Source organism: Marmota monax, unplaced genomic scaffold (assembly GCF_021218885.2).
Source record: "Marmota monax isolate L192 unplaced genomic scaffold, Marmota_monax_Labrador192_F-V1.1 WCK01_AAM20220418_F8-fsc00275, whole genome shotgun sequence".
NCBI lineage: Eukaryota > Metazoa > Chordata > Mammalia > Rodentia > Sciuridae > Marmota > Marmota monax.
Genome location: NW_026691942.1, coordinates 323,258 through 342,549, shown reverse-complemented (window position 1 = coordinate 342,549; position 19,292 = coordinate 323,258). Strand labels below are relative to the sequence as shown.

At 58.9% G+C, this 19,292-nt stretch overlaps 1 protein-coding gene and 1 long non-coding RNA gene across 4 annotated transcripts in view; one reads left to right on the top strand and one right to left on the bottom strand.

Annotated features, from left to right (window-relative positions):
• Positions 1–14,829, bottom strand: part of LOC124082555 (uncharacterized) — a 68,460-nt gene extending 53,631 nt beyond the window's left edge. Inside the window, exons 1-4 of the long non-coding RNA XR_006848499.2 lie at positions 14,509–14,829; positions 12,832–12,940; positions 11,637–11,758; positions 11,044–11,178 (exon numbers count right to left, since the gene is read on the bottom strand). This is a non-coding gene — a long non-coding RNA (uncharacterized LOC124082555). The remainder of the gene's footprint in view (positions 1–11,043; positions 11,179–11,636; positions 11,759–12,831; positions 12,941–14,508) is intronic.
• Positions 1–19,292, top strand: part of Ptprn2 (protein tyrosine phosphatase receptor type N2) — a 769,678-nt gene that overhangs the window by 603,419 nt on the left and 146,967 nt on the right. The window lies entirely within an intron of this gene.

The following is a 19,292-nucleotide window of genomic DNA, read 5'->3' as shown; positions in this document are numbered from 1 at the left end:
TTCACAGGGAGGGGAGGTCAGAGAGTGTGTCCTCACCTCCCAGGTGTCACCCAGTGTGTCAGGACCAAGGTCCTCAGTGACGTGGTCAGAGAGTGTGTCCTCACCTCCCAGGTGACACACAGAGTTTCAGGACCAAGGTCCTCAGTGAGGGGTGGTCAGAGAGTGTGCCCTCAGCTCCCAGGTGACACCTAGTGTGTCAAGACCAAGGTCCTCAGTGAGGGAAGGTCAGAGAGTGTGCCCTCACCTCCCAGGTGACAGCCCAGTGTGTCAGAGCCTAGGTCCTCAGTGAGGTGAGATCAGAGAGTGTGCCCTCACCTCCTAGGTGTCACCAGTGTGACAGAACCAAGGTCCTCAGTGAGGAGAGGTCAGAGAGTGTGCCCTCACCTCCAGGTGTCAGCCAGTGTGTCAGGACCAAGGTACGCAGAGAGGGGATGTCAGAGTGTGTGCCCTCACCTCGCAGGTGTCAGCCCAGTGTGTCAGGACCAAGGTACGCAGGGAGGGGATGTCAGAGAGTGTGCCCTCACCTCGCAGGTGTCAGCCCAGTGTGTCAGGACAAACTTCCTCAGTGAGGGGAGGTCAGAGAGTGTGCCCTCACCTCCAGGTGACAGCCCAGTGTGTCAGGGCCTAGGTCCTCAGTGAGCGGAGGTCACAGAATGTGCCATCACCACCCAGGTGACAGCCCAGTGTATCAGGACCAATGTCCTCAGTGAGGGGAGGTCAGACAGTGTGCACTCGGCTCCCAGGAGACAACCCAGTGTGTCAGGACCAAGGTCTTCAGTGAGGGGAGGTCAGAGAGTGTGGCCTCACCTCCCAGGTGACACCTAGTGTGTCAAGACCAAGGTCCTCAGTAAGGGGAGGTCAGAGAGTGTGCCCTCACCTGCCAGGTGTCACCCAGTGTGTCAGGACCAAGATCCTCAGTAAGGGGAGGTCAGAGAGTGTGCCCTCACCTCCCAGGTGACACCCAGTGTGTCAGGACCAAGGTCCTCATTGAGGGGAGGTCAGAGAGTGTGTCCTAACCTCCCAGGAGACAGCCCAGTGGGTCAGAACCAAGGTCCTCAGTGTGAGGAGGTCAGAGAGTGTGCCCTCACCTACCAGGAAACAGCCCGGTGTGTCTGGACAAGGGTCCTCAGTGAGGGGAGGTCAGAAAGTGTGCCTCACCTCCCAGGTGACAGCCCAGATTTTCAGGACCAAGATCCTCAGTGAGGGGAGGTCAGAGAGTGTGCCCTCACCTCCCAGGTGACACCTACTCTGTCAGGACAAACGTCCTCAGTGAGGGGAGGTCAGAGAGTGTGCCCTCACCTCCCAGGTTTCACCCAGTGTGTCAGGACCAAGGTCCTCAGTGAGGGAAGGTCAGAGAGTGTGCCCTCACCTCCCAGGTGACACCTACTCTGTCAGGACAAACGTCCTCAGTGAGGCGTGGTCAGAGAGTGTGCCCTCAGCTCCCAGGTGACACCTAGTGTGTCAGGACCAAGGTCCTCAGTGAGGGAAGGTCAGAGAGTGTGCCCTCACTTCCCAGGTGACAGCCCAGTGTGTCAGAGCCTAGATCCTCAGTGAGGTGAGGTCAGAGATTGTGCCCTCACCTCCTAGGTGTCACAGTGTTTCAGAACCAAGGTCCTCAGTGAGGGGAGGTCAGAGAGTGTGCCCTCACCTCCAGGTGTCAGCCAGTGTGTCAGGACCTAGGTACGCAGAGAGGGGAGGTCAGAGAGTGTGTCCTCACCTCCCAGGTGATACCTAATGTGTCAGGACCAAGGTCCTCATTGAGGGGAGGTCAGAGAGTGTGCCCTCACCTGCCAGGTGACATCCCAGTGTGTCAGAGCCTAGGTCCTCAGTGAGGGGAGGTCAGAGAGTGTGCCCTCACCTCCAAGGTGACAACCCAGTGTGTCAGGACCAAGGTCCTCATTGAGGGGAGGTCAGACAGTGTGCCCTCAACTCCCAGGTGACACCTAGTGTGTCAGGACCAACATCATCAGAGGGGGGAGGTCAGAGAGTGTGCCCTCACCTCCCAGGTGTCAGATAAGTGTGTCAGGACAAAGGTCCTCAGTGAGGGTAAGTCAAACAGTGTGCACTGACTTCCCAGGTGTCACCCCAGTGTTTCAGAACCAAGGTCCTCAGTGAGGGTGGTCAGACAGTGTGTCCTCACCTCCTAGGTGACACACAGTGTGTCAGGACCAAGGTCCTCAGAGAGGGGTGGTCAGAGAGTGTGCCCTCAGCTCCCAGGTGACACCTAGTGTGTCAGGACCAAGGTCCTCAGTGAGGGAAGGTCACAGAGTGTGCCTTCACTTCCCAGGTGACAGCCCAGTGTGTCAGAGCCTAGATCCTCAGTGAGGTGAGGTCAGAGAGTGTGCCCTCACCTCCTAGGTGTCACCAGGGTTTCAGAACCAAGGTCCTCAGTGAGGGGAGGTCAGAGAGTGTGCCCCCACCTCCAGGTGTCAGCCAGTGTGTCAAGACCAAGGTACGCAGGGAGGGGAGGTCAGAGAGTGTGTCCTCATCTCCCAGGTGACACCTACTGTGTCAGGACCAAGGTCCTCAGTGAGGGGAGGTCAGAGAGTGTGCACTCACCTCCTAGGTGTAACCAGTGTGTCAGAACCCAGTTCCTCAGTGAGGGGAGGTCAGAGTGTGTGCCCTCACCTCCTAGGTGTCACCAGTGTGTCAGGACCAAGGTCCTCAGTGAGGGGAGGTCAGAGAGTGTGTCCTCACCTCCCAGGTCACACCTAGTGTGTCAGGACCAAGGTCGTCAGTAAGGGGAGGTCAGAGAGTGTGCCCTCACCTCCCAGGTGACACCCAGTGTGTCAGGACCAAGGTCCTCATTGAGGGGAGGTCAGAGAGTGTGTCCTAACCTCCCAGGAGACATCCCAGTGTGTCAGAACCAAGGTCCTCAGTGTGAGGAGGTCAGAGAGTGTGCCCTCACCTACCAGGTAACAGCCCGTTGTGTCAGGACCAGGGTCCTCAGTGAGGGCAGGTGAGAGAGTGTGCCCTCACCTCCCAGGTGAAAGCCCAGTGTGTCAGGACCAAGGTCTTCAGTGAGGGGAGGTCAGAGAGTGTGCCCTCACCTCCCAGGTGTCAGCCCAGTGTGTCAGGACCAAGGTCCTCAGTGAGGGGAGGTCAGACAGTGTGCACTCACCTCCCAGGTGTCACCCAGTGTGTCAGCACCAAGGTCCTCAGTGAGGGTGGTCAGACAGTGTGTCCTCACCTCCCAGGTGACACACAGTGTGTCAGGACCAAGGTCCTCAGAGAGGGGTGGTCAGAGAGTGTTCCCTCAGCTCCCAGGTGACACCTAGTGTGTCAGGACCAAGGTCCTCATTGTAGGGAGGTCAGAGAGTGTGTCCTAACCTCCCAGGAGACAGCCCAGTGTGTCAGAACCAAGGTCCTCACTGTGAGGAGGTCAGAGAGTGTGCCCTCACCTACCAGGTAACCGCCCATTGTGTCAGGACCAGGGTCCTCAGTGAGGGCAGGTAAGAGAGTGTGCCCTCACCTCCCAGGTGAAAGCCCAGTGTGTCAGGACCAAGGTCCTCAGTGAGGGGAGGTCAGAGTGTGTGCCCTCACCTCCCAGGTGACAGCCCAGTGTGTCAGGACCAAGGTCCTCAGTGAGGGTAGGTCAAAGAGTGTGCACTGACTTCCCAGGTGTAACCCCAGTGTTTCAGAACCAAGGTCTTCAGTGAGGGGTGGTCAGAAAGTGTTCCTCACCTCCCAGGTGACAGACCAGTGTGTCAGGACCAAGGTCCTCAGTGAGGGGAGGTCAGAGAGTGTGCCTTCACCTCCCAGATGTCAGATCAGTGTATCAGAAACAAGGTCTTCAGTGAGGGGAGGTCAGAGAGTGTGGCCTCACCTCCCAGGTGTCAGCCCAGTGTGTCAGGACCAAGGTCCTCAGTGAGGGGAGGTCAGACAGTGTGCACTCACCTCCCAGGTGTCACCCAGTGTGTCAGCACCAAGGTCCTCAGTGAGGGTGGTCAGACAGTGTGTCCTCACCTCCCAGGTGACACACAGTGTGTCAGGACCAAGGTCCTCAGTGAGGGGAGGTCAGAGAGTGTGCCTTCACCTCCCAGATGTCATATCAGTGTATCAGAAGCAAGGTCTTCAGTGAGGGGAGGTCAGAGAGTGTGGCCTCACCTCCCAGGTGTCAGCCCAGTGTGTCAGGACCAAGGTCCTCAGTGAGGGGAGGTCAGACAGTGTGCACTCACCTCCCAGGTGTCACCCAGTGTGTCAGCACCAAGGTCCTCAGTGAGGGTGGTCAGACAGTGTGTCCTCACCTCCCAGGTGACACACAGTGTGTCAGGACCAAGGTCCTCAGAGAGGGGTGGTCAGAGAGTGTGCCCTCAGCTCCCAGGTGACACCTAGTGTGTCAGGACCAAGGTCCTCAGTGAGGGAAGGTCAGAGAGTGTGCCCTCACCTCCCAGGTGACACCTACTCTGTCAGGACAAACGTCCTCAGTGAGGGGAGGTCAGAGAGTGTGCCCTCACCTCCCAGGTTTCACCCAGTGTGTCAGGACCAAGGTCCTCAGTGAGGGTAGGTCAAAGAGTGTGCACTGACTTCCCAGGTGTCACCCCAGTGTTTCAGAACCAAGGTCTTCAGTGAGGGGTGGTCAGAAAGTGTTCCTCACCTCCCAGGTGACAGACCAGTGTGTCAGGACCAAGGTCCTCAGTGAGGGGAGGTCAGAGAGTGTGCCTTCACCTCCCAGATGTCAGATCAGTGTATCAGAAACAAGGTCTTCAGTGAGGGGAGGTCAGAGAGTGTGGCCTCACCTCCCAGGTGTCAGCCCAGTGTGTCAGGACCAAGGTCCTCAGTGAGGGGAGGTCAGACAGTGTGCACTCACCTCCCAGGTGTCACCCAGTGTGTCAGCACCAAGGTCCTCAGTGAGGGTGGTTAGACAGTGTGTCCTCACCTCCCAGGTGACACACAGTGTGTCAGGACCAAGGTCCTCAGTGAGGGGAGGTCAGAGAGTGTGCCTTCACCTCCCAGATGTCAGATCAGTGTATCAGAAGCAAGGTCTTCAGTGAGGGGAGGTCAGAGAGTGTGGCCTCACCTCCCAGGTGTCAGATCAGTGTATCAGAAGCAAGGTCTTCAGTGAGGGGAGGTCAGAGAGTGTGGCCTCACCTCCCAGGTGTCACCCAGTGTGTCAGCACCAAGGTCCTCAGTGAGGGTGGTCAGACAGTGTGTCCTCACCTCCCAGGTGACACACAGTGTGTCAGGACCAAGGTCCTCAGAGAGGGGTGGTCAGAGAGTGTGCCCTCAGCTCCCAGGTGACACCTAGTGTGTCAGGACCAAGGTCCTCAGTGAGGGAAGGTCAGAGAGTGTGCCCTCACTTCCCAGGTGACAGCCTAGTGTGTCAGAGCCTAGATCCTCAGTGAGGTGAGGTCAGAGATTGTGCCCTCACCTCCTAGGTGTCACCAGGGTTTCAGAACCAAGGTCCTCAGTGAGAGGAGGTCAGAGAGTGTGCCCTCACCTCCCAGGTGTCACCTAGTGTGTCAGGACCAAGGTCCTCAGTAAGGGGAGGTCAGAGAGTGTGCCCTCACCTCCCAGGTGACACCTAGTGTGTCAAGACCAAGGTCCTCAGTGAGGGAAGGTCAGAGAGTGTGCCCTCACCTCCCAGGTGACAGCCCAGTGTGTCAGGACCAAGGTCCTCAGTGAGGGGAGGTCAGACAGTGTGCCCTCACCTCCGAGGTGTCAGATAAGTGTGTCAGAAGCAAGGTCTTCAGTGAGGGGAGGTCAGACAGTGTGCACTCACCTCCCAGGTGTCACCCAGTGTGTCAGAACCAAGGTCCTCAGTGAGGGGATGTCAGAGAGTGTGCCCTCACCTCCCAGGTGTCACCCAGTGTGTCAGCACCAAGGTCCTCAGTAAGGGGAGATCAGAGAGTGTGCCCTCACCTCCCAGGTGACAGCTAAGTGTGTCAGGACCAAGGTCCTCAGTGAAGGGAGTTCAGAGAATGTGTCCTCACCTCCCAGGTAACAGCCCAGGGTGTCAGGACCAAGGTGCTCAGGGAGGGGAGGTCATAGCGTGTGTCCTCACCTCCCAGGTGTCACCCAATGTGTCAGGACCAAGGTCCTCAGTGAGGGTGGTCAGAGAGTGTGTCCTCACCTCCCAGGTGACACACAATGGGTCAGGACCAAGGTCCACAGTGAGGGGTGGTCAGAGAGTGTGCCCTCAGCTCCCAGGTGACACACAGTGTATCAGGACCAAGGTACTCCATGAGGGGTGGTCAGAGAGTGTGCCCTCAGCTCCCAGGTGACATCTAGTGTGTCAGGACCAAGGTCCTCAGTGAGGGGAGGACAGAGAGTCTGCCCTAACCTCCTAGGTGACAGCCCAGTGTGTCAGAGCCTAGGTCCTCAGTGAGGGGAGGTCAGAGAGTGTGCCCTCAACTCCTAGGTGTTACCAGTGTGTCAGAACCAAGGTCCTCAGTGAGGGGAGGTCAGAGAGTGTGTCCTCACCTCCCAGTGACACCTACTGTGTCAGGACCAAGGTCCTCAGTGAGGGGAGGTCAGAGAGTGTGCCCTCACCTCACAGGTGTCAGCCCACTGTGTCAGGACAAACTTCCTCAGTGAGGGGAGGTCAGAGAGTGTGCCCTCACCTCGCAGGTGTCAGCCCAGTGTGTCAGGACATACTTCCTCAGTGAGGGGAGGTCAGAGAGTGTTCCCTCACCTCCAGTTGACAGCCCAGTGTGTCAGGTCCTAGGTCCTCAGTGAGTGGAGGTCAGAGAATGTGCCACCACCACCCAGGTGACAACCCAGTGTGTCAGGACCAATGTCCTCAGTGAGGGAAGGTCAGACAGTGTGTCCTCAACTCCCAGTTGACAGCCCATTGTTCAGGACCTGGGTCCTCAGTGAGGGGAGGTCAGAGAGTGTGCCCTCACCTCCCAGGTGACACCTAGTGTGTCAGGACCAACGTCCTCAGTGGGGGGAGGTCAGAGAGTGTGCCCTCATCTCCCAGGTGTCAGATAAGTGTGTCAGGACCAAGGTCCTCAGTGAGGGGAGATCAGATAGTGTGCCCTCACCTCCCAGGTGACAGCCCAGTGTGTAAGGGCCTAGGTGCTCAGTGATTGGAGGTCAGAAAGTGTGCCCTCACCTCCCAGGTGACAGCCCAGTGTGTCAGGACCAAGGACCTCAGTGAGGAGAGGTCAGACAGTGTGCCCTCACCTCCCAGGTAACAGCCCAGTGTGTCAGGTACAGGGTCCTCAGTGAGGGGAGGTCAGAGAGTGTGTCCTCACCTCTCAGGTGACATCCCAGTGTGTAAGGACCAAGGTCCTCAGTGAGGGGACATCAGAGATCGTGCCCTCTCCTCCAGGTGTCACCCAGTGTGTCAGGACCAAGGTCCTCAGTGAGGGGAGGTCAGAGAGTGTGTCCTCACTTGCCAGGTGTCAGATAAGTGTGTAAGGACCAAGGTGCTCAGTGATGGGAGGTCAGACAGTGTGTCCTCTCCTCCCAGGTGACAGCCCAGTGTGTCAGGACCAAGGTCCTCAGTGAGGGGAGGTCAGAGAGTGTGCCCTCACCTCTCAGGTGTCAGCCCAGTGTGTCAGGACCAAGGTCCTCAGTGAGTGGAGGTCAGATAGTGTGCCCTCTCCTCCTAGGTGTCCGATAAGTGTGTCAGGACCAAGGTACTTAGTGAGGAGGGATCAGAGATTGTGCCCCCACCACCCAGGTGTCACCCAGGGTCAGGGCCAAGGTCCTCAGTGAGGGGAGGTCAGAGAGTGTGCCCTCACCTCCCAGGTATCAAATAAGTGGGTCAGGACCAAGGTCCTCAGTGAGGGCCGTTCAGAGAGTGTGTCCTCACCTCCCAGGTGTCAGATAATTGTGTCAGGACCAAGGTCCTCAGTGAGGGGAGGTCAGAGAGTGTGTCTTCACCTCCCAGGTGACAGCCCAGTGTGTCAGGACAAAGGTCCTCAGTGAGGGGAGTTCAGAGAGTGCGTCCTCACTTCCCTGGTGTCAGAGAAGTGTGTCAGGACCAAGGTCCTCTCTGAGGGGAGGACAGAGAGTGTGTCTTCACCTCCCAGGTGACAGCACAGTGTGTCAGGAGCAAGGTCCTCAGTGAGGGGAGTTCATAGACTGTGTCCTCACCTCCCAGGTGTCAGATAAGTTTGTCAGGACCAAGGTCCTCAGTGAGGGGAAGACAGAGAGTGTGTCTTCACCTCCCAGGTGACAGCCCAGTGTGTCAGGACCAAGGTACTCGGTGAGGGGAGGGCAGAGAGTGTGCCCTCACCTCCCAGGTGTGAGCCCAGGGTGTCAGGACCAAGGTCCTCTGTGAGGGGAGGTCAGAGAGTGTGCCCTCTCCTCCCAGGTGTCAGTCCAGTGTGTCAGGACCAAGGTCCTCAGTGAGGGGAGGTCAGAGAGTGTGCCCTCACCTCCTAGGTGTCAGATAAGTGTGTCAGAACCAAGGTCCTCAGTGAGGGGAGGTAAGAGAGTGTGCCCTCACCTCCTAGGTGTCAGATAAGTGTGTCAGAACCAAGGTCCTCAGTGAGGGGAGGTAAGAGAGTGTGCCCTCACCTCCCATTTGTGAGCCCAGTGTGTCAGACCCAAGGTCCTCAGTGAGGGAAGGTCAGAGTGTGTGCCCTCACCTCCCACGTGTCACCCAGTGTGTCAGTACCAAGGTCCTCAGTGAGGGGAGGTCAGAGATTGTGCCCTCACCTCCCAGGTGTCAGCCTAGTGTGTCAGGATCAAGGTCCTCAGTGAGGGGAGGTCAGAGAGTGTGCCCTCACCTCCTAGGTGTCAGATAAGTGTGTCAGAACCAAGGTCCTCAGTGAGGGGAGGTCAGAGAGTGTGCCCTCACCTCCCAGTTGTGAGCCCAGTGTGTCAGACCCAAGGTCCTCAGTGAGGGGAAGTCAGAGAGTGTGCTCTCACCTCCCAGGTGTCACCAGTGTGTCGGGACCAAGGTCCTCAGTGAGGGGAGTTCAGAGAGTGTGTCCTCACCTCCCAGGTGACAGCCCAGTGTGTAAGGACCAAGGTCCTCAGTGAGTGGAGGTCAGAGAGTGTGCCCTCACCTTCCAGGTTTCACCCAGTGTGTCAGGACCAAGGTCATCAGTGAGGGGAGGTCAGAGAGTGTGTCCTCACCTCCCTGGTGACAGCCCAGTGTGTCAGGACCAAGGTCCTCAGTGAGGGGAGGTCATAGAGTGTGCCCTCACCTCCTAGGTGTCAGATATGTGTGTCAGAACCAAGGTCTTCAGTGAGGGGAGGTAAGAGAGTGTGCCCTCATCTCCCAGTTGTGAGCCCAGTGTGTCAGAACCAAGGTCCTCAGTGAGGGGAGGTCAGAGAGTGTGCCCTCACCTCCCAGGTGTCACTCAGTGTGTCAGGACCAAAGTCCTCAGTGAGGGGATGTCAGAGAGTGTGCCCTCACCTCCCAGGTGTCACCCAGTGTGTCAGGACCAAGGTCCTCAGTGAGGGGAGGTCAGACAGTGTGCCCTCACCTCCCAGGTGTCAGATATGTGTGTCAGGACCAAGGTCCTCAGTTAGGGGATGTCAGAGAGTGTGCCCTCACCTCCCAGGTGACAGTCTAGTGTGTCAGGATCAAGGTCCTCAGTGAGGGGAGGTCAGAGAGTGTGTCCTCACCTCCCAGGTGACAGTCCAGTGTGTCAGGACCAAGGTCCTCTCTGAGGGTAGGTCAGAGAGTCTGTCCTCACCTCCCAGGTGTCAGATAAGTGTGTCAGGATCAAGGTCCTCAGTGACGGGAGGTCAGAGAGTCTGTCCTCACCTCCCAGGTGTCAGATAAGTGTGTCAGGACCAAGGTCCTCAATGAGGGGAGGTCAGAGATTGTGCCCTCACCTCCCAGGTGACAACCCTGTGTGTCAGGACCAAGGTCCTCAGTGAGCGGAGGTCAGAGAGTGTGTCCTCACCTCCCAGGTGACTGCCCATTGTGTCAGGACCAAGGTCCTCATTGAGGGGAGGTCAGAGAGTGTGCCCTCACCTCCCACGTGACAGCCCTGTGTGTCAGGACCAAGGTCATTAGTGAGTATAGTTCTGAGTGTGTGCTCACACCTCCTAGTTCCCATTCCCAGTGTGTCAGGACCAAGGTCCTCTGTGAGTATAGGTCTGAGTGTGTGCTCACTCCTCCTAGGTCGCATCCCCAGTGGGTCAGGACCAAGGTCCTCATTGAGGGGAGGTCAGAGAGTGTGCCCTCACCTCCCACGTGACAGCCCAGTGTGTCAGGACCAAGGTCATTAGTGAGTATAGTTCTGAGTGTGTGCTCACACCTCCTAGTTCCCATCCCCAGTGTGTCAGGACCAAGGTCCTCTGTGAGTATAGGTCTGAGTGTGTGCTCACTCCTCCTAGGTCGCATCCCCAGTGGGTCAGGACCAAGGTCCTCAGTTTGGGAAAGTGCAGTGTCATGCAGAGGGCTGGTGCAGTGACAAAGGGACCTTTATTGCCCTACAGAGGCTGATGCAGGGACATGGGGACCTGTAGTGACCTTCAGAGAGCTCGTGAAAACATATGGACGTAGAGAAGCCTGCTGAGGCTGGTGCAGGGTCACCGGGACTTGGAGTGGCCTGCAGAGGGCTGGTGCAGGGACACAGGGACCTAGAGTGGCCTGCAGAGGGCTGGTGCAGGGACACGGGTCCTAGAGTGGCCTGCAGAGTGCTGGTGCAGGGACCCGTGCACCTGGAGTGACCTGTAGAGGGCTGGTGAAGGGACTTGGGGACCTGGAGTGACCTGACACGGGACTTGGAGTGGCCTACAGAGGCTCGTGCAGGGACACGGGGACCTGGAGTGGCCTACAGAGGCTGGTGCTGGGACACGGGGACCTGGAGTGGCCTGCAGAGGCTGGTGCTGGGACACGGGGACCTGGAGTGGCCTGCGGACGGCAGTGCTGACACGGGCCACAGGCCTGCCTGCAGTCATTGCTGGGCTGGTCTCTGCACGCCCTTGAGCAGTGTTGCAGTAAACAGCATGATGAGAAACAAAAATGCATAAGGTGCCGGTTCTTCCCTTTAGGTCTGTGCTGGGGACACTGTAGGTGACAAAGAAGTGGAATCCCAGGTCTGAGCTGAGCGAGGGAGGCCGTGAGGACGTTTTCAGGAGCAGGGGCTGCTTCCCTCTTGGACAGGGCTCTGTTGTTCAACTTACCCAAAGGCAGCCCGACTTCACCGGTCAGAAGTAGAGGCTCCTGCTACCGCCAGCTGCTTCACCTGGGCAGGGCTGGCGCTGAGGAGCTGGGCGGGGCAGAGTGGGGTGCCATGTCTCCGAGGGGCGCAGGGAGCGCTGGAAGGAATGCCTTGGGTTAGGATGGAGTGGACGGGCAGGGGCTCAGACGGGCCCTCGGGGAGCTGCCCTGGAGGCCCAGGCTCCCTGCTGCCCACCTGCCACACACACAGCACTTGAGAGGAGGAATGCAGAGGCCTGCATGGGACACCAGAGATGCCTTGCAGGCAGAACTGTGGCCCCTGGTGACAGCCCCGAGGCCACTGCACACTCAGGAGGCCAGTGCACACAGGACACACACTCAGGAAACCCACAAGGTCAGGAGCGGTTTCCCTGCGAGGCCGTCCCCAGCAGAAGTTCAGGCCCCCACATGAAGGTGCAGGAGCACTGCCTTAGACACAGCTGCAGCGGCCTCACCGGGGGGCTGTGGCCACCCAGACCTGGAGCAGGGCCTGCCGTGTGCAAGCCACGTGAAGGGCGAGTTCACACACCTGTGGAAACCTGTGGCCTTGACTCACCCGCGGCGTTTTGTTGGTACAGCTCTGCAAGTGTGACTTGGAAGTGCTGCTGGCCCGAGCCATCTGCAGCACATCCTGCAGAGACTGCTCCGGATGGGGCACCTTGCAGAGGGCCCATTAGCCTGGAGACACAGAATACTTACCTCATTTATTTCAGTTCATCACTGCTGATTAGTCCCAAACTGAGGTCCCTAGCCTCCACTTTAGGAGAAGAGATGGGATTTATACTCGCATCAGTGGCCGAGATAGGGTGACAGCGAGATCGATGTGACCCAGTCATGCTTTGAAGTTAAAACGGAGTGTTCATTGATTACTTATTAAATTACCAGCTATGCTTTAAAACATCAAGCCATGAATAAGGAGTGCTGTGCCTCAGAGAGAGCACCTCTGCAAGCCACCAGCTTCCCTCGTCCCGGTCGGTGTGAAGGGATGTGGGCGCAGATGCCCAGCACAAGTCCTGCTGTGTAAGAGGCTGGCAGAAAAGCAGATGTGTTCGCCCACTTAGGGACAGTCGAGGAGCACCTGCGCTGCCCAAGATCGCACACACTCTGGTGAGGGGCAGAAGGTGGAGTGAAGGACTGGGAGCCATAGCCCCTGAGCCCTGCCAAGGGCAGCTGGTGCTGTGGGCTCCCTGGAGCAGAGGGCAGCTCCGCATCCTGACCCTCCCTGCCTCCCACTGGGCCCCAGGAGAGGCCTCGTGGTCCGCGGCCCTTGTAAATGATTCCTGAGGAAATGGGCAGGGCCGGCTGCCTGCATGTGACAGGACCCTTCCCTCAGCATCCTGCAAACCCACTCAGCCCCCTGCCTCTCACACCCACTGGCTCACGCCCACACCAGCAGGGGGCCTAGGTGTAGCTTGGTGCCGGGCCTGGGAGGCTAGACCGCATCCCCACTGCAGGGGCCTGGGGAAGGCCAGTGAGGACACGAGATCCTCTGCGTGTCCACAAGCAGCCTCAGCAGCAAGCGTGAACAGGAGGGAGAGCTCTGGAGACCAGGCGTTCCCGGGAGGCACCACCCACTGCCCAGCTCTGATAAGCAGCAGAGGGGCAGGTGGGCGGGGGCCTTCCCCATCTCCCTCTCTAGTGAGACCACTGACATATGGACTCTGCGGCAGCACCCAGGGCAACTGTGCTCGGTTAATGTGAGCCCTGGCCCTGCCAGGCCCAGCAGCCCCCCATCTTGCATAGCCACTGACCTCTGGTTACTCCTCACTGCCCTGATGGGCAGCTGTGTCTTTTGGAGGAGTTTCCATCTTGAAGGATCCAGAGCCCTTGACAGAGTCCTCAATCCCCCACAGTCACAATCTGAAAATCACAGCAAGTGGCCAGGGCCCCACACAAGCCCAGCCCCACGGCAGCCCTGCCGTACACACCACAGAGCCAGTGCCCCCCCAGCCAAAGCTCCTCACAGGGCCGGCGTGTGGCCCTGGGTGTTGTCCCTAGGGGTCTTGTACTGTTTGGGCACTGCACATGGTCCACACTACAGGGAACGGCCAGACACACCTGACCCCTGGCAACGTGAGATACTGATGTGCCCTGCGTTGGACTTTTCCACTTGGTCACTGCCCTGCACACAGTGCTGGCTTGGCTGCTCTCAGACAGCTGCACATTTATGCTATAAGTTTTGCAACTTAGATTACAAGAAGTGGAGTTTTCTGCTCATGGAGTTTGTGCATTTTTATTGCAAAATTACCTTCTGAAAGGGCTTCACCAATTTATTGGTGCAACAGCAGAATGTGAGAAAATAAGTCTTCTCAGACTTCTCACTTTCACAGTCCTGAGCACGAGAGCATTCAGTCCTGCAGTGTTACTGGATGATTTGCTCCCTACTCGTTAGCTGGAGTGCCACCTTCATGGAATACCCATGTCGGGGCTACTCTGCTCCACCAACTGTGCGTTCTTAGGCCACATCATACACCCCAGTCCTGACAGCACCTGCCCCTCCTGCTCTTCCCCAGACAGCTTGACTGTCCCTGGGCATCTGTCCTCCTCGGACTTGAACAGATGATTTTCAGAACCAACTTAACTAGATACATACCCCCATACACACAAACACCACACATCGCTCCATGCACACACCCCACACACTGCTACACACATGTGCACACCACACACACCCCACTACTCACATGCACACATCCCACTACAACATGTACACACCCCCCACCACGCACCACTACATGCATGCACACGTCCCCCACCATGCACCTCTGCACACTGCACATGCACCCAGCCATGCACTGCTACACACATGTGCACACCCCACTACAACATGTGCACACCCCCCACCATGCACCACTACACACATGCATATGCCCCCCACCATGCACTTATACACACATGTGCATACCCCACTACAACATGTGTACACACACCCACCATGCACCACTACACGCATGCGCACACCCCATGCCCCACTACATGTATGCACACCACTACACAAATACACACAGCCTACATACCACTGCACATATGCACATGCCACATGCCATGTGATGACGCACTGTGTGCACTATACACATGACTACAATATGCACATATCAGACATGGCTACACATATGCACACACCACACACATCGCTGGGTGTATGCACACAGCACACACATCGCTGGGTGTATGCACACACCACACATCTCTGGTTGCACGCATCGTTCATTACCACTACATGTATGCACACATACCCCACGCTGTTCCACATGTGCACACAGCACACACAGCACCACACGTATGAGCATGGAGCACTAGACATATGCACACACCACCACATGCATGTGCACCCTGCGTCTCATCAGGATTCCGTGGCGGTGTGTGACAGTGGCTTCCACAACAGCTGGCTCCGCAGTTGAGCCTGTCCACTCACAAGAGCCACTCACCTCCGTCTGTCAGCTTGTTCTGATTTCTCCGTGGAGCCTCAGCTCTGGGCATCTGCACTGTCCAGCTAAACATATCCCTGTCTTGCCGCTATCACCACTGCCACGAGTAAGGTCTGTTTTCCAGTCTCTCTTTCTGTCTGAACGTAACTGGTAAAAAACAAACTTGAGTTTCGGGTGCCCCCTCTTTGCCCCTGGCCGAATCCTTATGGGTGCAGAGGCTCTTGGGGAGCTGGGGACAATCCCATCACCTACAGATAACTTCACAACCTTAAATGTTCACATGAGGAGCTCGTATCAGCAGACAGGCTGCACCGTGGCTCCCTGTCCTGGGACTCTCAGAGTCAGCTGCACCGACGTGTCACCCTGGGGCAGGCCCAAAAGTCACACGCGTTGGGTTGGGAAATTCACTTTGAGTTTTGAATTTGTCTATTCCGGGTGAGCGACGTGTGGGAAAGTGCCCTTGTGCTTCCCTCTGGTGGCTGCTCTCTTCCAACAAGAGGATGAGGGACACGGGAAAGCAGGTCCCAGGGCCCTGTGGGCTGGCAGGTGCCCTGCCCCCTCTGCACACCCTTGTCCCAGCGCTGGCCACTGGTGGCAAAGAAGGCCAACTGTTCAGGAGCCCACCCGTCCTGCTGTGCCTTGACAATGACACCAGCCACCGTCCTTGCTCAGGGGTCTCCAAGTGTCACCCCAAGGAGGTCAGGATCTCCTGCCAGGGTTTCCATCCAGCCAGGGCCTGGAGTCGCTGGCCATGCAGATGGTGCTGCCCCCTGCCCTGCGAGCTGCCCTCTGAGGGGACGCTCTTCCGTGCAGCAAGCTGGCATGCTGGAGTGAGTTTGCGAACCTTGGCAGAGGAGGCTTCCCGGCAGTCCTCGCGGCGTCCACGTGGACGGGGTCTGGAGGGACTGGCCGCGCACCTGGGATGACCCCACAGCCTGGTGCTGATAGCACCCTCAGGGGCACACAAACCCCTGGGACAGCCTGTGCTGCCCATCTGTCCTGCAAGCACCATGGAGGGCCACGTGGGACCAGACAGACAGGAGAGGTTCCGTGCACCCTCCACGTTCCCGAGAGTGGCCCGTCCCCCTGATGTCCCTTCTGCTGTGCGACTCATGCTCTTCCCCACAACGTTCTTCTGGTAAAGCATCTCGCAGGAGCATTGCTTTCTTTGGGGGCCTCCGACAGGCAGCTTGCCTCCTGTCTCCAGAGGATCCGGGGCAAGACCCTGACTCTCAGCCCACTGAGCCACACGTCATACTGATGAGCCACTCAGGCAGAGCCCAGCCTCCAGCAACCCCCGGGTCATCAGCCTGAACGGGCATCAAGTCAGTGCAACAGGTTGGCAAAGTAAGAGCCAAGGAGCAGGAGTGTGGGTGCATCTGTCCACCAGGGCCCATCCGGCTGCAGATGGCACTGCTTCCCGCATGTCCTCATGCCCAGGGCCTGTGAGGCACCCATAGGAAGCACTCGGGCTCCTGCCTCCCTGGGGGCTGCATCCCTGCCCTTCCACCCGCTCCCACCCCAGGCCGGACTAGCCTGGTGAACACAAATAACGCAATTACCATCCCCTGGAAGACAGAGGCGCTGCAGGCACAGCAGGCACCTCAAGCCGACTGTGCCCTCCTGGAGGGAGCACAGCCTTCCTGACTGCTTACCCACAGCTGAGGCCCCAACCCACCCGGTCTGTGGACCAATCCTCCCTCGACCTGGGCCTGGGCCCCTTTGCCCTCTGCTGCAGAAGACAGCACCCCACCCCGGGCCCAGTGCTCCCAGGAAGCCTGGCCTCCATGCTTGGGTGGTTGTTAGCACCACACAGGGCCCAGGGTGCGTGTTGAGGACACCGCACACGTCCTGATGTCCCGGCGCTGGCCAGGCTGCCCTCCAAGTCCTGGCCCCAGAGCTAGCAGAGGCTTCCTGGCTGGCCGCTGCGCACCTCTGCTCTCTTGGCTTTGGTCCAGGGGCTCCAGGGGCCCTTTGGTCCCCAGCCCATGCTGGGGTCTGCAGGTAAGGTGCTCTTCCCCTTTCAGTGATGGCCACGAGCTGTGGCCACAGTGAAACCTGACCTGTAGACTCTGATGGGCCGTCTGCCTGGGGGGTCCTGATCTCGGCCTGCTCTGAAGATTCAGGTAGGAACGTCTGTGGGAAAGCAGTGACCAGGGTTCGGAGGACTTCTCCGCACACGGGTTGAACTTAGCTCAGGAAACCACTCTTCCCCTCTTGCCAGCCCCCGCTTGGCAAGACGCTGTGATCACCGTGTTGTAAGGGTTTAGCCAACAGTTCCTGGCCCTGCGCCAAGATCACACACACCCAATTCCACCCAGCTCAGCGGCGGGAGGGACCCACGTAACTGCTGTCACACGCAAGAGCTCAGACGTGTGGGGCTGGGCGCCTCCGCGCAGCCTGGGCTCGGGTCTGGGCCTGGCCCTCCTCACCAGCTCCGGTGCTGACCCAGCTGCCGGGAGGTGGGCACTCCCTCTGAGAAAGGCGCGTATCCACTGATGGGGCCTAAAAGCAGCCCAGCCCCCTAACTGTTGGCCACTCTGCACCCCTGGAGCACCCCCAGCGCTGGGTTCACGCCCTTCTATTTGCAGAGCCCTCTGGGCACAGCAGGAAGCAGGGTTTGCTCTGAAACGCTGAGACCTCGGGGACTGTCCCCTGCCTGGATGGGCTGAGGACGGCAGAGCCGACTGTGGCCACAGGGCACAGGCCTGAGGTCGCAAGCTACCGCTGTCCCTTGACGGAGGTTCCTGAGGCCAGTGGCCTGTTAGCAGGCTGAGGCTAGCTCTGCTAGTGCAGCCTCGTGAGTGCCCACTACAGACGGGCTTTGTCCAGGCAGCACGTCCTCCACTCAGAAGGGCAAGCAGCAAGCCCCCAGGAGGCAGAGGCCCTGCCCAGGCGCTGTCTAGCCACCACCCATGTGCAGTCACTGAGAGTCCCCACCTGGTTCCCAGAGAGGCCTGGGCTCCTCAGCTGCTCTGCTGTGTGACCTTGGAGCTGTGGGACCATGAGCTGTGTGGTTGCTCCCGGCCCACCAGGTAGTGCTCACCATCCTTCTCCACAGTGCCGCTTGTGCCCTACCCGGTGTCCTCCCTGCTGCACGTGCAGTGTGCGTCCTTCCCTCCCGGGGCCCAAGCCCCAAGGCTGCAGATGTGGAAGTTCACCCACTTACCCAACCTACACCTCCAGAGATGGACGTGAGCCCTGTGCTCACCAGAGAGGAAACTCCGTGGCGACGAGCCACCGTGTCCTCCGGCTTCACTTTCCCCCTGATTAAAGCAGGGCAGTGCCACGCTGCAGAGAGCCCAGAGCAGGGACAAGCAGTGTGGCCTTGAGGGAAGCTGTCCCAGGTCCGCAGGGACACAAGAGAGCAAGAGCAGGCTCCTGTGGCCCCAGGAGCGTCGGGGCAGGATTGGCCAGCCTTGCTCGTGGCACGATGAGCTGCACACTAGTGACTCTCGTTAAGGAGACCACCTTAGTCCACTCAGGTGAGCACAGCGTGACATTCAGGGCTGGGCTCTCAGTCCCTCCTAGGCCACAGCAGCACAGGTCCACCGTGCTCGGGGCGCATGAGGCAGACCCGTCTCTGTCCTGATGGGCCCATCTCCCTGGGCTCCGAGTGTCTCGGGCATCTCACTGGAAGCCTCCGTCACAGCATGTCCCTGCAATGCCATCACAGACACAGGAGGCCACGTGCCTGCAGCGCCCTGGTGCCCCCCTGATGGGGAGCAGCACCATCCCCCGCCCGGTGGCTGTCCTGTTTTAGGAGGAGACGAAGCTGTTTCTGTCTTTGGTGCCCTTTTCCCTCCGACTCCTCTCTGAACTGGGCACTGGGGGCTGGAGAGCAGCGAGGGCTGTGGTGAGCGGTGGGTCTGCCTCCGGGTGGTCATTTCCCAGGCCATCTAATGTGCCAGCGCTGGCCGCCCCTCCCAGGACCCTGGAGCGGCCCGTGCGTCACTGCGTGAGTTTCTAGATGGCTCCTCCCCCTGGGACGGCTTCTGCTGTGTAAGATCACAGACAGCAAAGCCTGGTGTGTGGGTCACGGGTCAACCCTGGGCCACCTCCCCACAGGGACCATTAGCAAGGAGCCCTGGGTCCCGTCACCGGGCGGGCACAGCCTCTTCCCTCAGCGCGGATTCCCCTTCACCCAGGTTCAGTGGGTGCCAGGCTCACCCCTGCAGGGTGCCTCCTGCTCCCGACTCCCCCTGTCGCCCTGCAGCTCCCAGACCTGAGCCCAGTCTCGCTGCTGGGCTGCAGCCCTGCGTGGGGCCAGGGCCGTGCATTCAGTGCCGGGTTCTGGCCAGCCGTTGGCTCTGAACTGTTCCCTCCCGTCTTTCTGCTCCTCGGCATGTGCACGCCTGTCCACCACGAGGGCCAACCAGGGCCTGTGCCCAGCCCATGGTGGGAGAAACGAGCGTCTTATGACCAGGGTGAGATCTGCTCCCAGTCTCCAGAGGCCCAGCACCTTCTGTGAAAGGCTGAGAAGGACGAGCAGCTGACGGTGGACAAGCCCCTCGGGTGCCTGGTGCCTGGGGCCCACACCCCCGCCGCCTGGGAGGCGCTCCTGGGCCGTGAAGAAGCCTCGGGAACGCAGTCTGCAGCTGGCCAGCGGGTTGCTGAGCTGACCTTTTATAGTCCTGCCAGGCCAGGCAGCTTGATGGACACACAGTGAGGGACACGGGAGGTGGTGGGCTCCCCACACGGGGCCACGTGTTCTCTGACTTCTGAGACAGGAGCCCACGGCAGAGGGACCAGAGGACGTGAGTGGAAAGGGGAGTGTCTCAGGT